Below are 11,909 nucleotides of genomic sequence, written 5' to 3'. Positions count from 1 at the left end.
AGGGTAAATTAATGATCTTCAGTTATGTTGTGTGGTCAGGCCTATATAGAATAGGGTGACGTGAGATCACCCCCGGGTACATGCGTGGTAAGATGGAATAGTGATGTGGTGGCTTGGAAACAACTCTTGGCACGTTCGAGGACGAACGTATGTTTAAGTGGGGGAGATTGTAATGACCCGACCGATTGTTTTAAGCATTTACGCTCCTTTCAACTATTTGAAGTATTGAATAGCTTCCTACGAGGTATTATGACTTGTGTAAATTATCGGTTTGGTTTTAAGGTACTTCGGAGTTAGCTTGGAAGAATGAATTTTATTTTGGAAGCTTAAGTTAAAATAGTTGACCGGATGTCGACTTATGTGTAAACGACATTGGAATGGAGTTTTGATAATTCCAATAACTCCGTATGGTGACTTTGGACTTAGGAGTGTGTCCGGAAAATTTTTTGGAGGTACATAGTGGAATTTGGCTTGAAATGCCGAAAGTTAAATTTTTGGAAAGTTTGACCGGTTGATTGACTTTTTGATATCGGAGTCGGAATTCAATTCCGTAAATTGGAATAGGTCCGTTATGTCATTTGTGACTTGTGTGAAAAATTTGAGGCCAATCGGACTTGATTCGAAAGGTTTCGGCATCGAATGTAGAAGTTGAAAATTTCATAAGACTAAAGTTTCAAGTGAGTTCACGCAAGACCCAACTTTGAACGATAATATCTACATATATATATATATATGGAGTTATGTGATAATATACCTATCAAATGAATGATCTTCGGGTCTACTTTCCAACACTTTAAACCGTTCGTCATTCGGACATTCCTATAAGAAGTTATGATCAAATACCCAAAGGCTATCCTGTAGCTCGCTACAGAGCTCGCAAGGCCAGGTGTAAGACCAGGCTTTAGCCTGGCGAGGCCAGGTTTAATACCAGGCTTTAGCCTGGCGAGGCCAGCCAAAAGCCAAGCTTAACTAGGCTTTAGCCTAGCGAGGCCAGGCCTATCGCGCTCTAAGACCAGGCTTTAGCCTGGCGAGGCCAAGTCTGTAGCCTGGTCCAGAATGTTTGGAGTATCCATTCTTCTATTGTTATAACCCGACCCAACTTCGATAAATAAGCCTTGAAGCTCATTTTAGAGCAAAAATCTGATATTTTTAGAGAGAAGGGAGAGTGTTCTAGAGAGAGGAAGAAGCTCAAGAACTTTGTTCATCAAGATCTTGTTCAAGCTTTGAAATCCAACAAGAAAATATCACAAGATCTTCACCCAAGAGGTAAGGCTCTAACCCCTAGTCTTCAATTCCGAGTTTGGGTAAAGATGGGTGATTAAGAGTATGATTCTTGGGTGTAATAGTATCATTTATACATATCAATGAGGATTATGGAAAGATTGTTGAGTCTAAATGGGTATAGATTGGGTTGAAAATGGTAGATATCTTCAAAGACTTTAATTGAAGGTTTGAGGGTCCAGGTGATGTCGGAATTTGGTAAAATTTGTATGGTTGGGCTCGTGGTTGGATGGGCGCTCATATTTTGTAACTTTTGTCGGGTTCCGAGATGTGGGACCCACATGCGATTTTTGAGTTAATTTCGGATTTTATTAGAAAAATTAGTATTTCCTTATGGAATTAATTACAATAATTGGTATTGATTGAATCGAATTATTTATGACCAGATTCTAGGCGTTGGAGACCAATTCACGAGGAAAGGAAATTTCGGAATAAGAATTTTATGGGTTGAGTTGGCCGTGCGGATCCAGATATTATTATAGCACGTGAGTTGGCCTTGCGGATCCTTATATTATTATTGCACGTGAGTTGGCCGTGCAGCACGTGAGTTGGCCGTGCGGATCCAGATATTATTATTGCGCGTGAGTTGGCCGTGCGGATCCTTATATTATTATTGCACGTGAGTTGGCCATGCAGCACGTGAGTTGGCCATGCGGATCTAGATATTTATATTATGGCACGTGAGTTATCCGTGCAGCACGTGAGTTGTCCGTGCTTATAGCGCTTGGGCTGTAGGAGCCCCTCATGAGTCTGTACAACCCCAGTGAGCGCGGGTGCCCATTGAGTGAGGGCTGGGATCTCAGGGAGTGATGAGGGCTGGGAGCCCAGTGAGTGATTGTTGTTCTGAGAGGTTGTACTTAAATTCCATTTGTTGTTGCATTTAGTTGCTATCTGCCATTGTTGTGAAATCTCTGAAAGATTGTTGATATACGGATTACATGAACAGGAACTGTATAAAAATTGATTTGACTTTAAACTGCCAGATTTGATAACATGTCTATTCTTTGCTGGGATTACTGGAAATGAACCATAACTGTGTAGCTCATTGCTATCCTCAGTTCCTTATTTATTATTGTTACTTGCTGAGTTGGTTGTACTCATACTACACCCTGCACTTCGTGTGCAGATCCAGGTGTTCCCGGACATAGCGTGTGTTGATCCTTTCGCGCGGTTCATTTTCAGGAGATTTTGAGGTAGCTGTCGAGTTCCGCAGACCTTGTCTCTCTTTCTCTATCTCTTTGTTCACTGTATTTGGTCTCAGACTATTATAGACTATATTTTCCAGACTTGTATTCCTATTACATGCTCATGTACTCAGTAACACCAAGTTTTGGAAAGTGTTTGTATTGTATTTAAATATTATATTTTCAATCTCGAGAGAAATTATCGTTTATTGAGATTTTCGGCTTGCCTAGTATTGAGATAGGCGCCATCACGACGGGTGAGATTTTAGGTCGTGACACTCTAGTTATAGGATCTGTAACAAAAGTATAACTTATTTTTTTATCCTTATAAGTAGCTGTAAAACCTTTCGAGTCTATGCTAGTAAAAGGATAAATAGCGTTAATAAAAGGTGTTCCAAGTATAATGAGAGGATATAACTATTTTTTAACCAAAAAAAGGAAATGAGGAATGCAGACTTTATTCTGACAAATACTCGTATTAGCCAATTTATATTTTATATCTAAAGCATGACCTGATGCAGATTTAACCATATGAGTAGTTTTTTGAAAATATTTAGTAGGTACTAAACCTTCCTGAATGCAGCTAACATCAGCTCCACTATCAATCATAGCAATATTTGTAATAGAAAAACTATTATCAATTAAAATAGTACATTTAACATACCATTTATGGGCAGTAATGATTTGCATCATTCCCAAAAACATATCATGTTTAGAACTAAGACTAATAGGTTCTTCCTCAATATCATTTTTAGAAATACCTTTGTTTTTGTCATTAGATTTCTCAGCTTGTAAATTGATTTTCTCAATCTGAGTAATCCTATGATCACAAATCATTTGATTTTGTTTAAGAGATTTGATATCTTTTTTTAAATTTTCTATTTCAACCTTTAAATCGTTGAAAGAAGAATCTCTTACTGAAGTTGTATTTTTAGTTATAAGACGGTTATTAACCTCTAATAAAGAATAAGGCGCAGAATATTCAATTTCGTTTTTTGAATTTTCAAAAGGTTTTGAAGAATTTGAACTTGTACTTGCAGCTAAATTTATAATTTTTTCTCGAATTTTTTCATCAGTAACTTCTTTTAAAACTTCTATCACATTATCAGAGGTGATAGTTTTTATTTTAAAGTCTTGAAATTGTGATTGTAATTTATAAAATTCATCATTATTATAAGTACATGTATTACCTTGGCAAGTTGTGCAAGCATTATCTAAAGCTTTATCACTATCAGATAATTCAAGTAAATCAACTTCATCATCAGATACCGAATAAGAATCATAATCTGATTCCGATCCAGATGTATATAACAAACCATAAATCTTATCATGTAACTCACTGTCAATCTCTAAGGTTTTCAACTTTTGAAGCTTACAATTTGGAGCTATGTGGCCAAATTTTCCTCATTTATAACACTTCAGGTCATCAAGATTCTTCTTAGACCTATTTTTCGTAAATCTCTTTGACTTACGATAGCTATTTCTAGTATCACGTTCTTCCGTAGATCTATATCTAGACCTCTTTTCTTATATGGACTATCAGGGTTAGGGTATCTATGATACTTGTGTTTCTTCTTCTTGCTATGAGCAGAAGTCTCGGGTAAACCGAACTGGGCACAAAAGTCTCCTAATTGAGATTTTTTTAAGCTTATCTTTCTTAAGCCGTGTAGACAATTTTAAATCATTACACAAGTTTAATCCTTCTTGTGTGCAAACTCCTATCAGTTTTCCATAAGTATAATCCTTATAAGGAATTTCACCGTAGCTACCCCTTAGAGTTTTTCTTATTCTTTCAGCAAATAAGGAGGGAAGGCCATCTATAAACTTAGCTTTTCAATGTTCATACTTATTTTCGGGTAATTCCATAACCCTACTCATAAAGGTATCTTTATACCATCTAAACTCACCTAAGGTCCTACATATAAGACCATTAAGTAGAGTACGGACTGTCTCATACTGATTGGTAAATCTACCATTGAAATGTTCTAATATGGTAAGAATAAGGGTATAAACAACATCTTCTCTATTTTTTACTAGAGCCATGCCTAAGTTATCAACTCATTCGTCAGTGGCTATTGCATTAATAACCGAAGCCTTTTCATCAACAGTTAAATAATTATCCCACCAGCCACGAAGTTGGCTAGTGAAACCTGCAATAATTATTTTGCAAATAATTCTATCTGTATTTTTCACACTTTTACAGATAGTTGCATACATAAGCATTCTATGCACAAGAATAGTCAATTGTCTATCAGTCAAACCATCAAGATTTCATTCATAAATTTCGAAACCACTATAAGACGTATTAGTCTGATTCCAATCTCGTTCTTCTATTAACACATCTTGAGGAGTAGGACGATTATAATAATAAGTTTGCATCTTGGGTTTATCAGCATACCTATTATTCCTTTTGGGATAACCTCTGAGTTTATTAAACTCTGATCAAATTTCATTTTTATAGTCAGAATTGGTTTCTAATTTATCAGCAAATTTTTTTGATAAATCAATTGGTTTGATATTTAAACCAGATAACTTTTTATCAAAAAATTCTTTTAAATCATTTAACGATTTGAATTTAAAATCCTGAATCTCAGGAGGTCTTTGAACATGAATAAGAACAATTTGAGTGTCTGATTTACTTTCAGAAGTAGAAGCAATATCGGATTTGTTAGCACTCATTCTTTTTATCAAAACTATTAATTCGTCAAGTTTTTTATCAAGAGAATTTATATGTTCACCCAAAACTTTGACATATAAACTCAAATAATTATTTTAAAAAAATAGTTTATTAATTTCGGCGATGCTGACTGCGGCAACATATTCTTCAATAAATTTTTGAAATACAATAAAAGTAATACCTGTATTATTAGGTAAAACAAAAGGTGATTGAGGTGGGTATATAGCTTTAAAAATATTACCACTCCCATCTTTATAAGATCTTTCTAAAACCTTTATGTATAATGGTAAATAGGTGACTGTAAACCAAGGAACAAAATACAAAATTTGATTATGTAAAGCACAAGTTTCATAAAAATCTTGTGAAATATTATTTAAATCTTCATTACTATAAGTGTCAAAAAACCAAGTTTTAAACTGGTTCCATTTATCACTAAAGAAATCCTTTTTAACATATTTTCTTGCATGTTATCCTGGACTAAAATCAATTTTGTGAGGAATCATTTAAACTTCATTTGGGTCAAATTCCATTTCGGATGCAGAAGAAATATCCTTATCAGAAATATTATCATTATCATGAACAATATTTGTTTGAGGGTTAATTTTAACCCTTTAAATAGGCTTATCACCAATTTTAATAGAAATAGTGTGCAAAGATGCAGCATGATTTCGAGCTGGTCCATAGACTGGTTCAACATGAGAAATATGTTGAATAGCAGGCAACAGTCTATGATTAGAAAATGAATGCCTATTATAATTAGGACTAATAGCAGGCAAAATTTAATATTAGAAAATGATTGCCTATTATAAGTGGGACTATTATCATCAAATTCAATGCAAATCCTACCATCCGGATTTTGAGTAATATGAGAATATTGAGTATTAGTGACAGAATTTGTTATTTGACTTGGGGATATAACCGAATCCAAAGTCCAAGTAGTTGGAAAATTAATTTCTTCCCACTTAATAGGTCTCCCCGTGGTGACCTTAGACTTTGCAAAATTGGTTTCCACCAATATAGTCTGATCGGATGTATCATATAATTTATATCTAGGATTTAACGTAGATAGTAATTTAAAATAAATTCTATATGATAAACATATAAGTTTAGATCCATGCGCATAATTATAACCATGCGTTTTCACATTTAATGACAATGCATCAAGTATATTTACATCAGAAAGAGATAATTGAAGATTGGGTTGAGTATTAAAATATACTGGACCATAGGCCACAGTAGATTCAATCGAACCCATTAGAGACTGTCTAAAATTCAAGTTTCTAGCATCTCTAAGAGCTGCCAAAAATGTCTCTGGTAACCCTTTAAGGGTTAATGGTGGAAAAGCAATTTGAACCACACCAACAAACAAGATGTTGATTTATATAAAAATCAGTATACCAAATTTCATTTTTTAATCATCCTACTCCCCAAGATGTGTTAATAGAAGAACGAGATTGGAATCAGACTAATACGTCTTAGAGTGGTTCTAAAATTTATGAATGGAATCTTGATGGTTTGACTGATAGACAATTGACTATTCTTGTGCATAGAATGCTTATGTATGCAACTATCTGTAAAAGTGTGAAAAATACAGATAAAACTATTTGCAAAATGATTATTGCAGGTTTTACTGGCCAACTTCGTGGCTGGTGGGATAATTATTTAACTGTTGATGAAAAGGCTTCAGTTATTAATGCAATAGCCACTGACGAAGGAGTTGATAACTTAGGCATTACTCTAGTGAAATATAGAGAAGATGTTGTTTATACCTGTGATGACCCAAAAGGTCATTTTATGTTTTAGAACTCGAATCAGCACTCTTAAGCCTTAAAAATCTTATTTTTACCCTCCTCGATTTGCGTGCACAGTACGGGCAGGTTTCCGAAAAGATTTTATGTCGAAAACTAATGAAAATAAGAATTTTTACCTTAAAAGTTGATTTTAATTGACTTCGGTCAATATTTTAGGTAAACGGGCCCGAATCTGTGCATTGACGGTCCCGGCAGGTCCGTATCAAATTATGGGACCTGGACGTATTCCCGGAATCGAATTTAGAGGTCCCTAGCTTGAGTTATGAATTTTTTATGAAAATTAAAAGTTTGGAAATTATTTGTTTTTAAGAATTGATTGATATTTGGCATTGTTAGTATCGGGTCCGTATTTTGGTTCCGGGACCTGGAACAGGTTCATTATGATATGTAAGACATGTCTGTAAAATTTGATGAGAAATGGAGTTGATTTGACTTGATTCGGACGTCCAGTTGAGAAATTAGAAGTTTTAAAGTGTTCTTGAGAATTTTATTTGAATTGGTACTAAATTTAGAGTTCTAGGTGTTATTTTGACGATTTGATCCCGCGAGCAAGTGCATATGATGTTTTTAGACTTGTGTGCATGTTTGGTTTGGAGCCCCGATGTGATGACCCAAAATGTCATCTTTAAATTTAATAATTAATTCTGTGTTCTAAGACCTCGAAAAACACTATTTATCATTCCTCGACTTGCGTGCACAGTCCATAAAATTTTCTGAAAAGTTGTTATGTGAAAAATGGATTAAAATATGAATTAGAGCTTTAGAACTCAACTGACTTGTCTTTGGTCAATATTTTGAGCAAACAGACTCGGATCAGTGTTTTGACAGTTCCTGTAGGTCCATATCATGAATTGGGACTTGGGCATATTCCCGGAATCAAATTCCGAGGTCCCTAGCCCGAGATATGAAATTTTGAAGAAAACTTTAAAAGTTTAAATTCAAATAGCGACTGGATGTCGAATTATGTGCAAACGACATCGGAATAGAATTTTGATAATTTCAACAGCTCCGTATGGTGATTTTGGACTTAGGAGCGTGATCGGAATTTTATTTGGAAGTCCGTAGTGAAATTAGGCCTGAATTGGCTAAAGTTTGGAAGTTTGACCGGAGAGTTGACTTTTTGATATCGTGGTCGGAATCCAGTTCTGAAAATTTTCACAGCTCCGTTATGTCATTTATGACTTGTGTGCAAAATTTGAGGTCAATCGGACTTGATTTGATAGGTTCCGGCATCGAATGTAGAAGTTGAAAATTCTTAGTTTCATTAAGCTTGAATTGGGGTATGGTTCGTGGTTTTAGCGTTATTTGATGTGATTTAGAGGTTCGACTAAGTTCGTATAATGTTTTAGGACTTGTTGGTATATTTGGTTGAGGTCCCGAGGGCCTCGGGTGAGTTTCGGATGGTTAACGGATCAAAAGTTGGATTTAAAACAGCTGCTGCAATGCTTCCTTTCTGCTGGAAATTCTGGCCCAAAATCGAGGCCCAAAATCGAACTCCCAAAAAATTGAGCTCCCAAGATCTAGCTCCCAAGGTCTAGCTCCCGAGATCGAGCTCCCGAGATCGAGCTTCCGAGATCGAGCTCCCGAGATCGAGCATCCCTGATCGAGCTTCCATGAGCGAGCTCCCCTGATCGAGCTCCCTGATCGGACTGGACATATCTGTAAGTTATAAAAAAACAGAGGCATTCGACCCATTTGCCATTTTTGACAAACTTGAGCTTGAACAGAGGCGACTTTTGACAGATTTTCAAGGAAAGACATTTGGGGTAAGTGATTCCAACTCGAATTTGGTCTATATACACAAATATATAATTGTTTTCACCATTTAATTAGTGTTTTGAGATTGAAATTTGAAATTTTTTAGAAATCTCATAGAAACAATTTTTTGAGATTTCGGTATCGATTCGGAGTCGGATTTGAGTAAAACTGATATGGTTGGACTCGTAATTGAATGGGTTGTCGGATTTTATGAGTTTCGCTGGATTCCGAGGCGTGGGCCCCACATGCGATTTTTGAGCTAATTTCGAATTTTATTGAAAAATGTAGTATTTTCTTATGAAATTGATTCCTATAATTTTTGTTGACTGTATCGAATTAATTATGACTAGATACGAGTCGATCGGAGTCGGAAAATCGAGAAAAAAATATAATACTTGGTTAAATTGGAGCAAGTCAAGATAAGTGACTTGTCTAACCTTGTGTGAGGAAAATTCCCCTAGGATTGATAATTGTAATGTGTGAAAAGTCCTGTACACAAGGTGACGAGTGTGTACACGGGTTAAATATGAAAGATTATGTTTTAAATTGTGTAGATCATTGTTGCGCATTAATTAAATTATTTTATTTTGTTATATTCTTCATTATTGATTTAATGTTTATATTTTTAAATTTGCTTGACCTTTTCCTGATAATTGTTTTATCTGTTTAGTTGGAACTTGGTTTCTTTTATTCTGTGCATTATTTTCAGGTTGATTTTATTTAAATTAAATATTATTAATATGAAGTAATTGACATTTTAAACTTGATATTGAAACAACGTATTAAAGATTTTAAAATATTATTTTCCTGAATTATTTACTCCTGAATGTTTTTGTAAGATTTTCGTACTCATTGTGATGGAGCAGTGATCTCTTTATTGTGGAAAAATATTATTGTTGAATTATTTTGACATGAGCCGTGATTGTGGAAAAATGTTATTGATGATTTATTTTGGCATGAGCCGTGAGCTCTTATTTGTGGAAAAATATTGTTGTTGAATTATTTTGGCAAGTTAAATTATTTGAGCACTTGAGGTGCAAATTGTGATATATTATTATATTGATACGCATGCGGTGGTATAAGGTCTGGGTATTGAAACTCATGCAGTAAGATAAGGGTGGCTTGATACGCGTGGCTAGTAGGGAGAACTACTAGAAGTCATGTGGTGTTATAAGGATGGTTAAAATGCGGGATGCTATTTCGAGAAAAATGTTTTCTTTAAAATAAATTGTGAACGCTCCCGCGGTGAGATAAGAAAATGAGATATTGTGAATTTGTTTATGATTTGGGACTACGAGGCGGTACCTCAGGAGTGCCCTTGTTGATATTGATTTATGGCCGCAGTTGCCTTTGATTATTGTTGTGATTTTCTTAAAGTTGAAAAGAATTATGTTTTGTTTCCACGAGGTATTTATTTGCCATTATTTGGTGTAATTAAATGTAACATACTACTTGATTCATTTCCATTGTCATTTTATCTTATAATATTGTTTAAACATTTTACCATGCCAATATTTATTCTCCAGTAGGGCCTGACCTGACCTCGTCACTACTCTACCGAGGTTAGGCTTGGCACTTACTGGGTACCACTGTGGTGTACTCATACTACGCTTCTGCACATCTTTTTATGCAGATCCAGGTACATGTTATCAGACCAGGCATCAGTAAACTAGCTGTACGAGGAGACTTCGAGTATATCTGCCAGCGTCCGTAGACTCCGGAGTCCCCTTCTATCTTACTATGTTGTCTTCCTTATTTACTTTAGACTCTGATGTATATAGACATAGATAATAAATTCTTAGAAGCTTGTGACTTATTTCTATCGGGTTTTGGGAGTTTGTAATTATTTGAATTATAGTTTATTTATTTCAGATATTTATGTTTATCCCGCATTGATAGGTGTGATGATCCAAAAGGTCATCTTATATTTTAGAACTAGAATCTGCGCTCTTAAACCTTAAAAATCTCATTTATACCCTCCTCGATTTGCGTGCGTATTCCGGGAAGGTTTCCGGAAAGCTATTATGTTGAAAACTAATGAAAATTAGAATTTTTGCCTTAAAAGTTTATTTTAGTTGACTGCGGTCAATATTTTTGGTAAACGGGCCCGGATTAATGCTTTGCCGGTCCCGGTAGGTCCGTATTGAATTATGGGACCTGGGCGTATGCCCGGAATCGAATTTGGAGGTCCCTAGCTTGAGTTATAAATTTTTGATAAAAATTAAAAGTTTGGAAATTATTTGTTTTTAAGAATTGATTGATATTTGGCATTGTTAGTATCGGTTCCGTATTTTTGTTCCAGATCCCGGTACAAGTTCATTATGATATTTAAGACATGTCTGTGAAATTTGGTGAGAAATGGAGTTGATTTGATTCGGACGTCCAGTTGAGAAATTAGAAGTTTTAAAGTGTTCTTGAGAATTTCATTTGAATTGGTGCTAAGTTTAGAGTTCTAGGTGTTATTTTGGCTATTTGATCGCGCGAGAAAGTTCGTATGATGTTTTTAGACTTGTGTGCATGTTTGGTTTGGAGCCCCGAGGGCTCGGGTGAGTTTCGGATAGTCCACAGGATGTTTTGGACTTTGGAAATCTAGTTTTACTGCAGAATCTGTGTTCTGGCATGTCCTTCTTCACATTCGCGAAGGTACTCTCGCGAACGCGAAGAGTAAACTGGGCAGCTGAGGATTTCTTCTTCACGAACATAAAGCAATGGGGGCGTTACCTTCACGAACGCGTAGCGTTAGGCACTGGGGAGAGGGAGTCAGCCTTTTCTTCATTGCGAACACGAGCAATGTCTCGCGAACGCGAAGACCAGGGTAGGGTAGCCTACGCGAATGCGAGCACTGCCTCGCGAACGCGAAGGCTTGGCAGCACAAACACTTCGTGAACGCGACAGTGCTCTCACGAACGCGATGAACACTGTCGCCCAGCACTTAACAGAATCCAAAACGGGATTTTTACCAAAAAACTCATTTTTCTCAAAAACCAAACGGTGAGGGGCAATTTTTCAAGAGTCATTCCTTCCCCAAATTGTTGGTAAGTGATTCTAAACCATTTTCTTTCAAGCGGGTTTTGACCAAGCGGGCCTAGGGTCGATTTTTCGACTTTTTGGAGGAAATATTGGAAAATTTAATTTATGCAATATGATTGATTCCTTTAGCAATATTTGATATTATTGAGTAATTTTTGAATACATACG

Source organism: Nicotiana tomentosiformis, chromosome 8 (genome assembly GCF_000390325.3).
Source record: "Nicotiana tomentosiformis chromosome 8, ASM39032v3, whole genome shotgun sequence".
NCBI lineage: Eukaryota > Viridiplantae > Streptophyta > Magnoliopsida > Solanales > Solanaceae > Nicotiana > Nicotiana tomentosiformis.
This window is presented reverse-complemented; position numbering follows the sequence as displayed.